At 44.5% G+C, this 13,950-nt stretch overlaps 1 long non-coding RNA gene across 2 annotated transcripts in view; it reads right to left on the bottom strand.

The window, feature by feature from the left end:
- The window catches only part of LOC310837082, a 63,077-nt gene extending 49,471 nt beyond the window's left edge, over positions 1–13,606 (bottom strand). For both annotated transcript variants that reach the window (XR_014560417.1, XR_014560418.1), the window contains exons 1-3: positions 13,413–13,606; positions 12,296–12,426; positions 932–1,035 (exon numbers count right to left, since the gene is read on the bottom strand). This is a non-coding gene — a long non-coding RNA (uncharacterized lncRNA). The remainder of the gene's footprint in view (positions 1–931; positions 1,036–12,295; positions 12,427–13,412) is intronic.
- Positions 13,607–13,950: the final 344 nt, after the last annotated feature.

Genomic DNA, 13,950 nt, shown 5'->3' with positions numbered 1-13,950 from the left:
GAAATGTGAATATTGGGTGAAATTTGCACTAAAATGCTGAAGAATTTTCAGGAGGAATTAAAAATGACAACTGCAAACTGATGTGAAAATGTGGAGAACTGAACTCAAGAGCAGAAAAACGAAAAGCTAAAGAAACTAAAATACCATACCTGCCCATCCTTATCCCTAGCTCCCGTTGCTTTTTCCTCAGCAGTGAGTTTAAAAGTCACATTGAAACCTCTTCTCTATTAAGCTGAAGCAGTCAGGTCATGTTTTGGTGCAGGTCATGTTTTGCACAGGATTGACTTCTTCCAGAACATCCCCTAGTGGCTAACAAATCCAAACCTGTCCTCCTAGCTTATCTATGCATTAGACTCCCCCCCCCCCCCGTTCTGTCTATCTACCTGGGCTTGTGCAGGGAACAGGTTGCATTTCAGAGAAACAATGTAAGTTTAAGAAAGTTAACAAGCTGCTATTTGTCTAATTAGCCCAGCTTAGAGGGCTTTCAACTCATCTATTATTTGATCCTTCTAGCCAGGGATTGAAACTAGGCCCTTTTGCATGCAAGATTTGTCCTCTATCACTAATCTACAGCCTCTCTCCAGGGACCATATAACATTTATATGAAATACAGAAACTCACTTCATCAGCTGCAAGAGAAACTGTGAGCAAACTTATTTTTAAACCATATCCCCATTAAAATTTGATAGGCTCAATAGGGTCTGGGCAGGTAAACCTCCTTTGGGGATTAGAGACAGCTCTCCCCCCACCTCAATTCCCGCATGAAGAATGCCATTTTCCTTTTGCCTTAATGATTATGCTGCCCTTCTATTGCAAGGTTGAAAGGCCTCTCTTCCCCATCTTATGATTCCTCCCATATAATTCTCCACGCCAGACTCATATAACTTATCTATATATGAAATCTCACAATCTGACAGGTTGCTAAGCTCACCTGGAAACGACTTTCTTTCTGCACAATCTCTTATGAACATCTTCCATTTCATTGTCTTTAGAAGAAGCCGAAGCCAAGTTAAGCATAGCAATTGTTAACAGATTCTGTTGAGAGAGAGAAAAAACACCGCTTGGATCTCTCAGTTGCACCAATGTATTTGTCATTTTAATATGCAGTGCCTAAAATGGTGAGATGTATCTGTTGTTCTTTTGGGTGGAACCAGTACCAACCTGCTGGAAGGAATAAATTTTAACTAGAACCAATGAATTTCAAATTCCCACACAATTTGGAACCACCTTGGTTGGTAGTCATTAAGATAAAAAAATATATTATACTGGTTCTCTACAAGTTTCCCTTATTTGGAAAGTGACATAGAGAAAAATAAGGGCCCAGTAGGTTATGAACCAGTTTCCAGCTTTCACAAAAATAATGAGTTTTCTTCCCATTTTAGTTATTCCACAGAGCCTGGAACGCCTTTGGCTTGTCAAAACTTTCCTTTCTCTGGACCAATCCTATGTATGATTTAAATGGCAGCAGAAGGTGTGAGGGTAATTGACCACCCTAGGATGGCAGGTGGTGAAAGAACATAGTGGACGTCTTAAAGACAATGGATAAGTTGACACGCATCTAACTCAGCCAAAAATTGATTAAAACTTTGTTGAGTGATCTTAATGTTCTTCAGCTTTTTAAAAATACCCTTTTCAGAAAACCTAGCTATATTGCGCAGTTTTCTCAAAAAGAATTAGAGAAGTGTATAACAGGAAAAGGAAAAACAGCTGACAATTGTTGATAACACAGATACACACAATCACCATCTATTTCTTCTCCCTCAGACCAACTTCATACCTGAAAATTTAGGAATACAACAAAATGAAAAAGAACCTAGAAATCCTGTCACTGGTCCATTTGTCCTAGGCTGGAAACACAAGACAGCAAATGTCCTGCAGTTGAATAATTTGAACTCATGACTCCAGTTCTGGCAAAGGCTTTAATCCTTAGGTCAGATTGGCACATGAGGTACGCCTGTTACAGATTACAGTGGTACCTCTGGTTACGTACTTAATTCATTCCAGAGGTCCATTCTTAACCTCTAACCGTTCTTAACCCGAGGTACCACTTTAGTTAATGGGGCCTCCCGTTGCTGCTGTGCGATTTCTGTTCTCATCCTGGGGCAAAGTTCTTAACCCGAGGTATTACTTCCGGGTTAGTGGAGTCTGTAACCTGAAGTGTTTGTAACCCAAGGTGTTTGTAACCTGAGGTACCACTGTACAGGAATCATCAGGTGCACGAGAGGTTAAAGGCATGAGCTAAGCATGAGTTAAGACATGGATCCATCAAGCAACACATTCCCTTCACCTGCTTTTTGAAGAGCAAAGAAGTCACAGCTATTGGCATGGCAAGCGACTGGAGTCCCTGGACTTGGCAAGGAAACAGACACTCCTTCTTGTGGGCTGGATGTTTGTGCCAGTGCTGGTGTTCCTGTGTTTGTGGTGTCAAAGGCAGAGTTGAGGCTGGTTGTATATCAGATTTACCCTCAGCCATCTCCCCTGAAGGAGCCAAAGTCAGCTCCTTGCTGGAAGGCAGTAGTCTGATAGAAGAATGGTGGGACTAACCACTACTAGTCTTCTGGGTCCCTTCCCTGGGTTCAGATGTATGCCTCCCAGGTGCTTGGTTCCTCCCTTGGTTCAGAGATCTCTTGTGACCCAGAGTCACCTTAGGGTTCCCTAATTCCAACTTGGCAAGTTCTTCACATTCTTCTTCATCCAAACACCCCCTCAGGGACATCTCCATAGGATTCAAGATATTGAAACTGGTAGATTTGCCTATCCCTAATTCAGTGTAATGTGTAGTTTGACCCCATGCGGGTTTGAAGAGGTTGAGTGACAAGGACCAGAGCCTGTCAAAGGACAAGTGAGTCTTCTGCAAAGTAATGGGATCCGTCCCACCCCCTACACCGTAGCCTCTAGATTTGGCACACTTAGCACAGTTTGCTCAACTCCTTTCTTGGTCTTGCTTCTAGCGGGGAGGGGGGGAATGGTGCTGCCTGGTTCCATGGTGTGTGCTGCCATCAATTTAATCCAGCAGCTTTTGAAGGAGGCAAAATGGGTGTCAGGAAGAATTTACAGGAACTATTAAGTTCACTTAGTAAAATTAGCAGTCTTATGCCATCACATATAAATTGATTTCTTTCCTTTTATCCTCTCCTCCCCCACTGTAGGCAAACAAACATGTTCTCTGGAAATATACATCACAACAGAGTGACAGTCACTCAGCAAGCAAACAATTTACCCACAAAATCCATCATTCAGTTCATTACAGGATGTCCAACAACTGCAGGCTTGGCATGTAGGGGATACAAGAGGCAGGGAGTTCTGAATACAGAGTGCAATTCCTTAAAGGAAGCCAGAAGAAGAGGTTGCCTGAAAGCACTCTCTCTGTTTATGTTTGCTTGCCCCGGTTCTCCCCAGCACCCTGATTACTGCAGGGATAAAGGTAAAGGTAAAGGGACCCCATACCATTTAGGTCCAGTCGTGGCCGACTCTGGGGTTGTGCTGCTCATCTCGCTTTACTGGCCGAGGGAGCCGGTGTACAGCTTCCAGGTCATGTGGCCAGCATGACTAACAATGCCTATCCTTATCACCGACACCCATCACTCATCACACCTTGGATGGTGAAGATATATAGCAGGCACTCCTGGGCAATGTAGAACCCAGGCTGCTTTGGGCTTTACGTCACATGGGAAGTCTACATAGGTCAAGGAGGCTCTCTACTGCAGACCTTCACTCTCCAACTCATGAAGGACAGTTGGGCCAGGCAGAAGGGAGATAATGCAAAGGGCAAGGCTGCACCCCAGCTCTCCACTCGCACAAATCTTAACCATGTGATGCTTTGAATGCCTGGACAGGGCCATAGCGAATAATGAAAGCATAAACATGTAGGGTGAATAAGGAGAGCTTGAGATAACTGTGGTGAAATGTACATACTTAGAAAGGTAAGAATGAGCAAAGGGTAAAGCATATTACTTTAGAACTGGAGGGCGATAAGCTTCAAAACAAAATTCTTTTAATGCTACTTACTGACCCATTTCCACCCCTATTTCCACCATTTCCTACTAAAGGTCAATGTGTATCCACATGGACTGCTAAATGTCCGTATCTCTGTCTGGGGTGGTGGTGATGGTATGAATTGCTTTCCAGACTTTTCTTGCACACAGCTTCTCTAAAGCTTTTCTAAAGTAACTGCAAATATTACAAACAATTCACTGATAATAGAAACAATAACAAACATGGTTACAAAAGGGCAACAGGAGACAGAACAAATGACATGCAGCAGGGGCATTTACTATTGAGTAGGAGCACAAGCCTCTACCTTGGAATGCCACAATGAGTGCTCATTCGTATGCAGATATAATTATGGATTGGTATACTAGCCTACTGGCAGACTGGGGATATCTACTCATAAAAAGCAATTGATGAATTTGTAAATTTTGATTTCTCTCTGTTTCTCTTTTTTTCCAATCTTAAATTCGGTTCTCCACATTTCTGCAGCAGTTTGCATTTTTTAAATGTCCCCATTAACATTCATTTCTATTGGCAAAACCTATTGGTGTTTTGCAGCTTTCTGACTAGTTGCAGGACCTTAGCAGAGTACCTAGCAGAGTACACGCAGAATCCACGGAAGCAATTGGAGACTTGGCTGCAGACAGGATAGATGAAGCAGGAACCAGGAACTTGTAGTTAGATGTTTATTATATACAGTATTTACAGGAACAGAACATGGATCTTTTGCTAGCTCTCTCTGACACGATTCACAACTCCTACACTGACACAGAACTCTGAACCTCTGAACTAACACATTCCAGTTAGTAGGCCATTATCACTCCCTTGAGAGAGCTTGACCAATCAGAGCCGTCTCCATGTCTCTGTTATCACCAGGCAGACTTACTCCTTCAGATTGCCTTCTGGCTGTCTGCCAAACCTTAACTGACTCTGTGTGAGTAGCTACATGTACACAGTTTCCCAACAATTTCTCCACGTATATATCTAAAGGAGCACAATATCAATCTTCTCAGGCCTTATTGTGAGGCCTTGTCTGTGGTGCTTACACTGGCTGCAGCCTGGCTGGCACTGAGCCATAGTAGGGCCTTCTTGGTGGCAGCTCCCTGTGAGGATATGTGATTGTTTTCAATTGTTTTGAATTATTTTATTTTATTTTACTTTTATTGCTTTAACATTTTTGCATATGCCACCTCGGGGCTCCTTTGGGAGGAATGGGAGGAATACAATTATTAATTTATTTGACCTATATTCCTAATATGCTCATTTATACAAGCAATCCCGCCTAACATACTGCATTTTTACAAGTTATTTTCATTAATATATGCACTTGTATGCATGCTTCCCTCTAAAATGTGTATGTTTGTACCCTTTACTTAGATAACTGCAAATTTCTAAGAAGTGTGAATTGAAAAATAGGTTTCAAAGCCACCGAAAAGGAAAGGAAGAGAAGAAATGGGAGGAGCAGAAGGGAGGGTAAATGTACTAAGGGTTCAAGGTGACAGGGGAAGGAAGAGAGAGGTGATCAGGAATGGGAGCCAGAGGGAAGAAAGCTTTGGCAAAAGCTTTGTCTTCTTCCCTTCATTTTCTCTTGCCTCTTCAACTTACTTTGCAGCTTCCACTGCATCAGCTAGCTCTCACCCGGCACAACTATTTAGAATAATTAGGTCAATAACGTCCTTAAGAGGACAACCAAATTTAAGCACAAATTCGACCCATAGCTGTGAGGCATTCGTGAGCTTTTTTGCGGAGAAAGTCCTGTTGCTCCGCCGTGACCTCCCTGCCAATTTAGATACAGTGAATGAACTGGAGGCCCCTCGACTGACTTCAGGTCCAGTGTTGGACTATTTCGAACGGATACTCCCTGCTGATGTGGATAGATTCCTCCAAGTTGGTAGGCCCACCACCTGCCTCCTTGATCCATGCCCGTCTTGGCTGATTAGGGAGTATCCAAATGTTGCACGGACCCCCCGGTTGAAATTATCAATTTGTCCCTTGACACGGGGACATTCCCAGGGGAACTGAAGGAAGCAGTGGTGTGTCCACTCTTAAAGAAAATTTCATTAGATCCCTTAGACCTATCCAATTACCGCCCAGTTTCAAATCTTCCATATCTGGGTAAGGTAATTGAGAGAGCGGTTGCTGAATAGCTTGGTAGGTTTCTGGAGGAAACATCGGCTTTAGATCCATTTCCGTCCGGTTTCCGTCCTGGTTTTGGGACCGAGACGGCTCTGGTTGCCCTAACAGATGATCTCCGTAGACAACTGGATCGAGGCGGGTCAGGACTGGTGATCCTTTTAGATTTGTCAGCAGCCTTTGACATGGTCAATCATGATCTTCTGGACCACCGCCTCGCAGACGTGGGGATACAGGGCATAGCTCGTAAGTGGCTGTGCTCTTTTATCTCTGGTCGGGGACAGAGGGTGGCACTAGGGAGGGAAATGTCGTCACGCCACTCCTTGGTGTGTGGAGTGCCGCAGGGTGCAATTCTCTCCCCGATGCTTTTTAACATCTTTATGTTTGCCCAGATTATCCGGAGCTTTGGGGTGGGCTGTCACCAATATGCTGATGACACTCAGCTCTATTTGCTGATGGATGGCCACACCGACTCAGCTGTGGCTGGATAGTTTTGTGGGAGCTGATTGAAACAAATTCTTCGAAGACAGAGGTCCTATGGCTAGGTCAGGATGGCATGGGGATGAGGGACCAACTCCCTTCTCTTGCGGGGGCCCAATTAGTGACATTGCCTTCCGCTAAGAGTTTGGGTGTAATCCTTGACGCCTCCCTTTCCATGGAGGTGCAAGTTACAGGAACAGCCAAGGCGACATTTTTCCACCTTCACCGCATCAAACAGTTGGTCCCTTACCTTTCCCGCCCTGACCTGGCCACAGTGATCCATGCGACAGTCATCTCCAGGCTTGACTACTGTAATTCACTCTACGCGGTGCTGCCCTTGAAGCTGTCCCAGAAACTCCAGCGGGTGCAGAATGCTGCAGCGAGGCTCCTCACGGGGTCTCTGCCATGGGAACATATTCATCTAGTGCTTTTCAAGCTGCACTGGCTCCAGGTGGAGTACAGGGTCAGATTTAAGGTGCTGCTTTTGACCTTTAAAGCCCTTCACGGCCTAGGACCTTCGTACCTACGGGACCGCCTCTCCCGGTATGCCCCACGGAGAGCCTCAAGGTCCATAAACAGCAACACCCTAGTGGTCCCGGGCTCTAAAGAAGGTAGATTAGCTTCAACCAGAGCCAGGGCCTTTTCAACTCTGGCTCCGGCCTGGTGGAACGCTCTACCTCATGAGACCAGGGCCCTGCAGGATCTGATTTCTTTCCGCAGGGCCTGTAAGACAGAGTTGTTCCACCTGGCCTTTGGCTTGGAGCCAATTTGATTCCCTCCCTCCCTCTCTTTCTTTTTTCTTTTCCTTCTCCTGTGAGGAGGCTACATTTTAATATTTTAAGGTTTCAATATTTTAATGCTGTATTTTAATTTTGTTTTTAAGTTGTAATCATTCAACTTGTTTTTATTATTGCTTGTAAGCTGCTCTGAGCAGCCAAGCTCCTCATGCCTTGGCTAGGGAGGGCGGGGTATAAATAAAAATTATTATTATTATTATTATTATTATTCTGCAATTTTCAGAAGATGTATGTATGTATCCACACACATGCATCCATGTGCAAACATGCATGTGTTATATTCAATATTGATATGAACTGTCTATTTCTCTTAGCAAACACACATTTCACTCAAGCACTACAGTGGTACCTCTGGATGCGAACGGGATCCGTTCCGGAGCCCCGTTTGCATCCTGAGCAGAACGCAACTTGTGTCTGCGCGTGCGCGGGTCGCGATTCATCGCTTCTGCGCATGCGCGTGACATCATTTTGAGCGTCTGCGCGTGTGGGAGTGGCGAAACCCAGAAGTAACCCATTCCGTTACTTCCAGGTTGCTGTGGAACGCAACCTGAAAATGCTCAACCTGAACCATCTTTAACCCAAAGTATGACTGTACTAGGTTGATAGTGTGATTCTAGACACGTCCCCTCGGAAATTCCGTGGGACTTACTTCAGCCCCAATCTTTTTTGTGATGTTTTTGTGGTTCAGGCTGTTCCATGTTTCATAAATGAATATAGGTAATTTTCTATGTAAACCGCTTAGAGTTTTTGACAATGAAATGGTGTACAGATTTCAAATAAATATTATTATAATATAATATAATATAATATAATATAATATAATATTATATTATATTATATTATATTATATTATATTATATTATATTATATTATATTATTATTTTTTTCAATCTCCTAATCATGATCAAACCAATGAACAAACACCAAGTGACCACCCTGGGTTTTTAGCCAACAACCCAGTTTTTTAAAAAAATAATGGGTTGGCCAGCAGCTGTTGGAAAAAAAATAACTACTAGTTTTCTACATTACATGGAATAGAGGTTGGAAAAAAGCTTTAAAGCAACCCTAAAATAAGGAAGGGGAACAAAAACTGAAGATCTAAAAGGTGCACCAAAGGTGACTTAAACTTAATTAAGCTTTCCGTAAGTCGAAAAGAATAGGAACGAGGAAGGGTATTGAAAGTAGTGACAAAAAAATTTAGAGATAAGCAAACCTTGGGGGTGGTAGAGTTTAAACCTAAGGTCAGAGGGGAGAGGGGATGGAAAGTTATGCTGCTAAGCCTTTTAATTATTACTGCTGCGACACAGACTTAATTTTTTCCTTGTCTCGGTCTGCTGGTAGGTGGCCGGTACGAACACCATGCCTAATGTTCACAGAAACCAATAAAACATCTTGAACTGCACAGACTGTCTTCCTTCCGGCTGTGCAGCAGCTTTTAAACCAGTGTTTTATGTAATAATCCTTTGTAGGAATGTGGGGAGAGGAAATTAAGGTGCAAAAACTTAATAAAAATCCAATTTTCTGAAGCATTTGAGACGAATAAAATGGAGCCCTGCGACTGGTTCTCATTATGGCATGAGAAGTCCTTTATCACTGCTTCCTCCCTCATATGCAATCTCAAATCGTGTTTAGCACAACTGTGGCATTTTCAAGAATCAGGCCACCCTGCGGATAAAAAAGAGGCAAGTTCCTTTGAGGATCCACTTCCCTCGCAGGAAATATGGTTAGATTTTCTGTGCTTCTGGTCAGCTAGGAAAGCTGAATATCTGTAATTATAAATATTTTCAGTTCCTCCCCTGCCTCCACCCATTTCCCACTGTTGCTTTTATCAAGCCTAGGATTCATCAAAACTATGATGGGGCCATGCTGCAGTTCAGCTAAGTAACAGGGTGTTGTTTATTGTTGTTGTTGTTTAGTTGTTTAGTCGTGTCCGACTCTTCGTGACCCCATGGACCAGAGCACGCCAGGCACCTCTGTCCTCCACTGCCTCCCGCAGTTTGGTCAAACTCATGTTAGTAGCTTCGAGAACACCGTCCAACCATCTTGTCCTCTGTCGTCCCCCTCTCCTTTTGCCCTCCATCTTTCCCAACATCAGGGGCTTTTCCAGGGAGTCTTCTCTTCTCATGAGGTGGCCAAAGTACTGGAGCCTCAGCTTCACGATCTGTCCTTCCAGTGAGCTCTCAGGGCTGATTTCCTTAAGAATGGAGAGGTTTGATCTTCTTGCAGTCCATGGGACTCTCAAGAGTCTCCTCCAGCACCATAATTCAAAAGCATCAATTCTTCGGCGATCAGCCTTCTTTATGGTCCAGCTGTCACTTCCATACATCACTACTGGGAAAACCATAGCTTTAACTATATGAACCTTTTTTGGCAAGGTGACGTCTCTACTTCTCAAGATGCTGTCTAGGCCTGTCATTGCCCTTCTACCAAGAAGCAGGCGTCTTTTAATTTCGTGGCTGCTGTCACCATCTGCAGTGATCATGGAGCCCAAGAAAGTAAAATCTCTCACTGCCTCCATTTCTTCCCCTTCTATTTGCCAGGAGGTGATGGGACCAGTGGCCATGATCTTCGTTTCTTTGATGTTGAGCTTCAGACCATATTTTGCGCTCTCCTCTTTCACCCTCATTAAAAGATTCTTTAATTCCTCCTCACTTTCTGCCATCAAGGTTGTGTCATCTGCATATCTGAGGTTGTTGATATTTCTTCCGGCGATCTTAATTCCGGCTAGGGATTCATCCAGCCCAGCCTTTCGCATGATGAGTTCTGCATATAAGTTAAATAAGCAGGGAGACAAAATACATCCTTGTCGTACTCCTTTCCCAATTTTGAACCAATCAGTTGTTCCATATCCAGTTCTAACTGTAGCTTCTTGTCCCACATAGAGATTTCTCAGGAGACAGATGAGGTGATCTGGCACTCCCATTTCTTTAAGAACTTGCCATAGTTTGCCGTAGCCAACACAGTCAAAGGCTTTTGCATAGTCAATGAAGCAGAAGTAGATGTCTTTCTGGAACTCTCTAGCTTTCTCCATAATCCAGCGCATGTTTGCAATTTGGTCTCTGGTTCCTCTGCCTCTTCTAAATCCAGCTTGCACTTCTGGGAGTTCTCAGTCCACATACTGCTTGAGCCTTCCTTGTAGAATTTTAAGCATAACCTTGCTAGCGTGTGAAATGAGTGCAATTGTGCAGTAGTTGGAGCATTCTTTGGCACTGCCCTTCTTTGGGATTGGGATGTACACTGATCTTCTCCAATCTTCTGGCCACTGCTGAGTTTTCCAAACTTGCTGGCATATTGAGTGTAGCACCTTAAAAGCATCATCTTTTAATTTTTTAAATAGTTCAGCTGGAATACCATCACTTCCACTGGCCTTATTATTTGCAGTGCTTTCTAAGGCCCATTTGACTTCACTCTCCAGGATGTCTGGCTCAAGGTCAGCAACCACACTACCTTGGGTATATGAGACATCTATATCTTTCTGGTATAATTCCTCTGTGTATTCTTGCCACCTCTTCTTGATGTCTTCTGCTTCTGTTAGGTCCTTTCCACTTTTGTCCTTTATTATGGTAATCTTTGTACGAAATGTTCCTTTCATATCTCCAATTTTCTTGAACAGATCTCTGGTTCTTCCCATTCTATTGTTTTCCTCTATTTCTTTGCATTGCTCGTTTAAGAAGGCCTTCTTGTCTCTCCTTGCTCTTCTTTGGAAATCTGCATTCAATTTCCTGTATCTTTCACTATCTCCCTTGCATTTTGCTTGCCTTCTCTCCCCCGCTATTTGTAAGGCCTCATTGGACAGCCACTTTGCTTTCTTGCATTTCCTTTTCATTGGGATGGTTTTCGTTGCTGCCTCCAGTATAATGTTGCGAGCCTCCCTCCATAGTTCTTCAGGCACTCTGTCCACCAAATCTAAATCCTTAAACCTGTTCCTCACTTCCACTGTGTATTCATAAGGGATTTGATTTAGATTGTATCTTACCGGCCCAGTGGTTTTTCCTACTTTCTTCAGTTTAAACTTGAATTTTGCTATCAGAAGCTGATGATCTGAGCTACAGTCAGCTCCAGGTCTTGTTTTTGCTGACTGTATACTCTTTGTATCCTGTCTGTTCTCTCCTGACAATGAGATGCACAAGGCAGCCAACAGCAAAATTCAACAAGAGCAATGACATAGAATATCCATATCTACCTAGAAACCAGGAGGGTCAGTGAGGAGGTATTCTGCCATGCAAATAGTCTCCCAGCAGTGAACTTGCTACTACTTTCCATAAAGGAGAGGAAGAGGGAGAAGCAGCAGTGATGCACCAACGGCTTGAATTTGGCACCTCTGGACTCCACCAATAGCCCAACTGCCCCACCCCTCCCTGTTGTTGTTGTTTATTTAGCCAAAGGCCTGGGAGAGGAGAATAATAGAATCATAGAATTGTAGAGTTGAAAGGGACCCTGAGGATCATCTAGTCCAACTCCCTGCAATGCAAGAATATGCAGCTGTCCCATACGGGGATTGAACCTGCAACTTAGGTGTTAACAGTGCCATGCTCTAACCAACTCAGCTATCCAGGCTCTAGGAATGTCTTTTGCTGGTGCCTAAAGATATGTAATGAAGGTGCCAGGCAAGTCTACCTGGGGAAAGCATTCCACAAATGGGGAGCCACCACAGAAAAGGCCCAATCTTGTGTTGCCACTCCTCTGACGGAGGGGGCACATGAAGAAGGGGTGTCAGATGATGATTGAAAGGTCCAGGTTGGGTCAAATGGTATGCAACAGAAAATCTGATAAACAACGGTGAACCTGCTGCCGGGAGGTCAGGTGTGTGGCACTGCCCCTCCATGCTGCCCACCACTGCTCTAAACAGCACTGCAAATAATGACAATCAAACAGAAAGCAAAACATCCACATACCTGACCCAAAAGAAGAGAGACAGGTGTGGCAGGGACCGTAGTGGGGAAATAGAGCTGCATCATTCAGTTGCCCTGCACTGTCTCCCAGTGGTCAATTTGGATGGGTCTGGAGGAGAAGGCAAGTGCATAGACTGAAGGAACAGAAAGTCACTCTGGGTCAGTGGTGGAGATTCAAGCTCAGGGGGGGGGGGGAAGCAGGCAGGGGCATGGCCGGTGTGCATCCTGGGGGCATGGCATGCTGCTCGCAGGGACGTGGTGTGCATCCTGCAATGGCACCCCACTGGGATTGTGCCGCCAGGTGCAGTGCATGGCCTCCACACCCCTGTTCCTCCACCAGTGCTCTGGGTATCTTTTGCTGTGGCCCTCTCAAATCTGGAACTGCAGGTGACCCCAAGATTTGTTTGTTTATTTATTTATTTACTTACTTACTTACTTACTTACTTACTTACTTACTTACTTACTTATTTACTCCACCCTCCCCAGCCAAGACCGGGATCAGGGCAGCTAAGAGCAAGTATAAAAACAATTGATTAAAATACAACTTAAAAACAGGATCAAAGTACAGCAGCCTCATTTCAGTGGAAGCCCAGATCAAAAACTGTTTGGGGGGAGAAAACATCAAATCTTCAGCAAGGCCAACTATCCAGACTGGTCCTACGTGGGCCAGAAAAAAGCCAGGGAGGTCCCCAAATAGGGGTTCCATTACAGAAGGAAAAGGAAAGGGGGGGGGAGGGAGGATGAAGCTGATTCCAAGCCAAAGGCCAGGTGGAACAACTCTGTCTTACATGCCCTGTGGAAAGAAATCAGATCCCACAGGGCCCTGGCTTCATGAGGCAGAGCTTTCCACCAGGCCGCAGCCAGTGTTGAAAAGGCCCTGGCTCTGGTTGAGGATAATCTTCCTTGCTATTTATGGACCTTAAGGTCCTCCGTGGAGCATACCAGGAGAGGTGGTCCCGTAGGTACGAGGGTCCTAGGCCACAAAGGGCTTTAAAGGTCAAAACCAGCACCTTAAACCTGACCCTGTACTCCATCGGGAGCCAGTGCAGCTGGAAAAGCACTGGGTGAATGGTTCCCATGGCAAGGACCTCATAAGGAGCCTCGCCGCGGCATTCTGCACCTGCTGGAGTTTCTGGGACAACTTCAAGGGCAGCACCGCGTAGAGCAAGTTACAGTAGTCAAGCCTGGAGGTGACCGTCGCATGGATCACTGTGGCCAGATCAGGGCAGGAAAGGCAAGGGACTCTTTATCTCTCTATAGAGCAAAAAACACAAAACAGCCTGATGACGACTGAGCACAGATAGTTGTTATGAGTTGCTACCTGACTGTTGAGCAGGGGTATAAATAGAAAGGTGGGGAGGAGGGATGGAATGGAGTATCTTGGGAAAGTGCAATGGCTTGCTGGAATCCTGAACAGGATCCTGCCACTCTGCAACATTGTGTTGCAGGTTTCACTTGTAGTTACTATTGTCAGGGGAATGATTGCGTAGGAAGCCACCATCGGGTGGTGGTTGAATTTGCTAATTGTTAGAATGGCTTTAATGATCCCATTCCAAAGTTGCAAAGAATAATAGGGTTGTTGCTGTTTTTGAAATTATTATCAGTCCCAAGAGAAAGCAACAGCATTTTCATGGCTCAAACTGTTACACAGCATCAAC

This window comes from Podarcis gaigeae (assembly GCF_964106915.1).
Source record: "Podarcis gaigeae genome assembly, chromosome: Z".
Taxonomy (NCBI): Eukaryota; Metazoa; Chordata; class Lepidosauria; order Squamata; family Lacertidae; genus Podarcis; species Podarcis gaigeae.
This window is presented reverse-complemented; position numbering and strand designations above follow the sequence as displayed.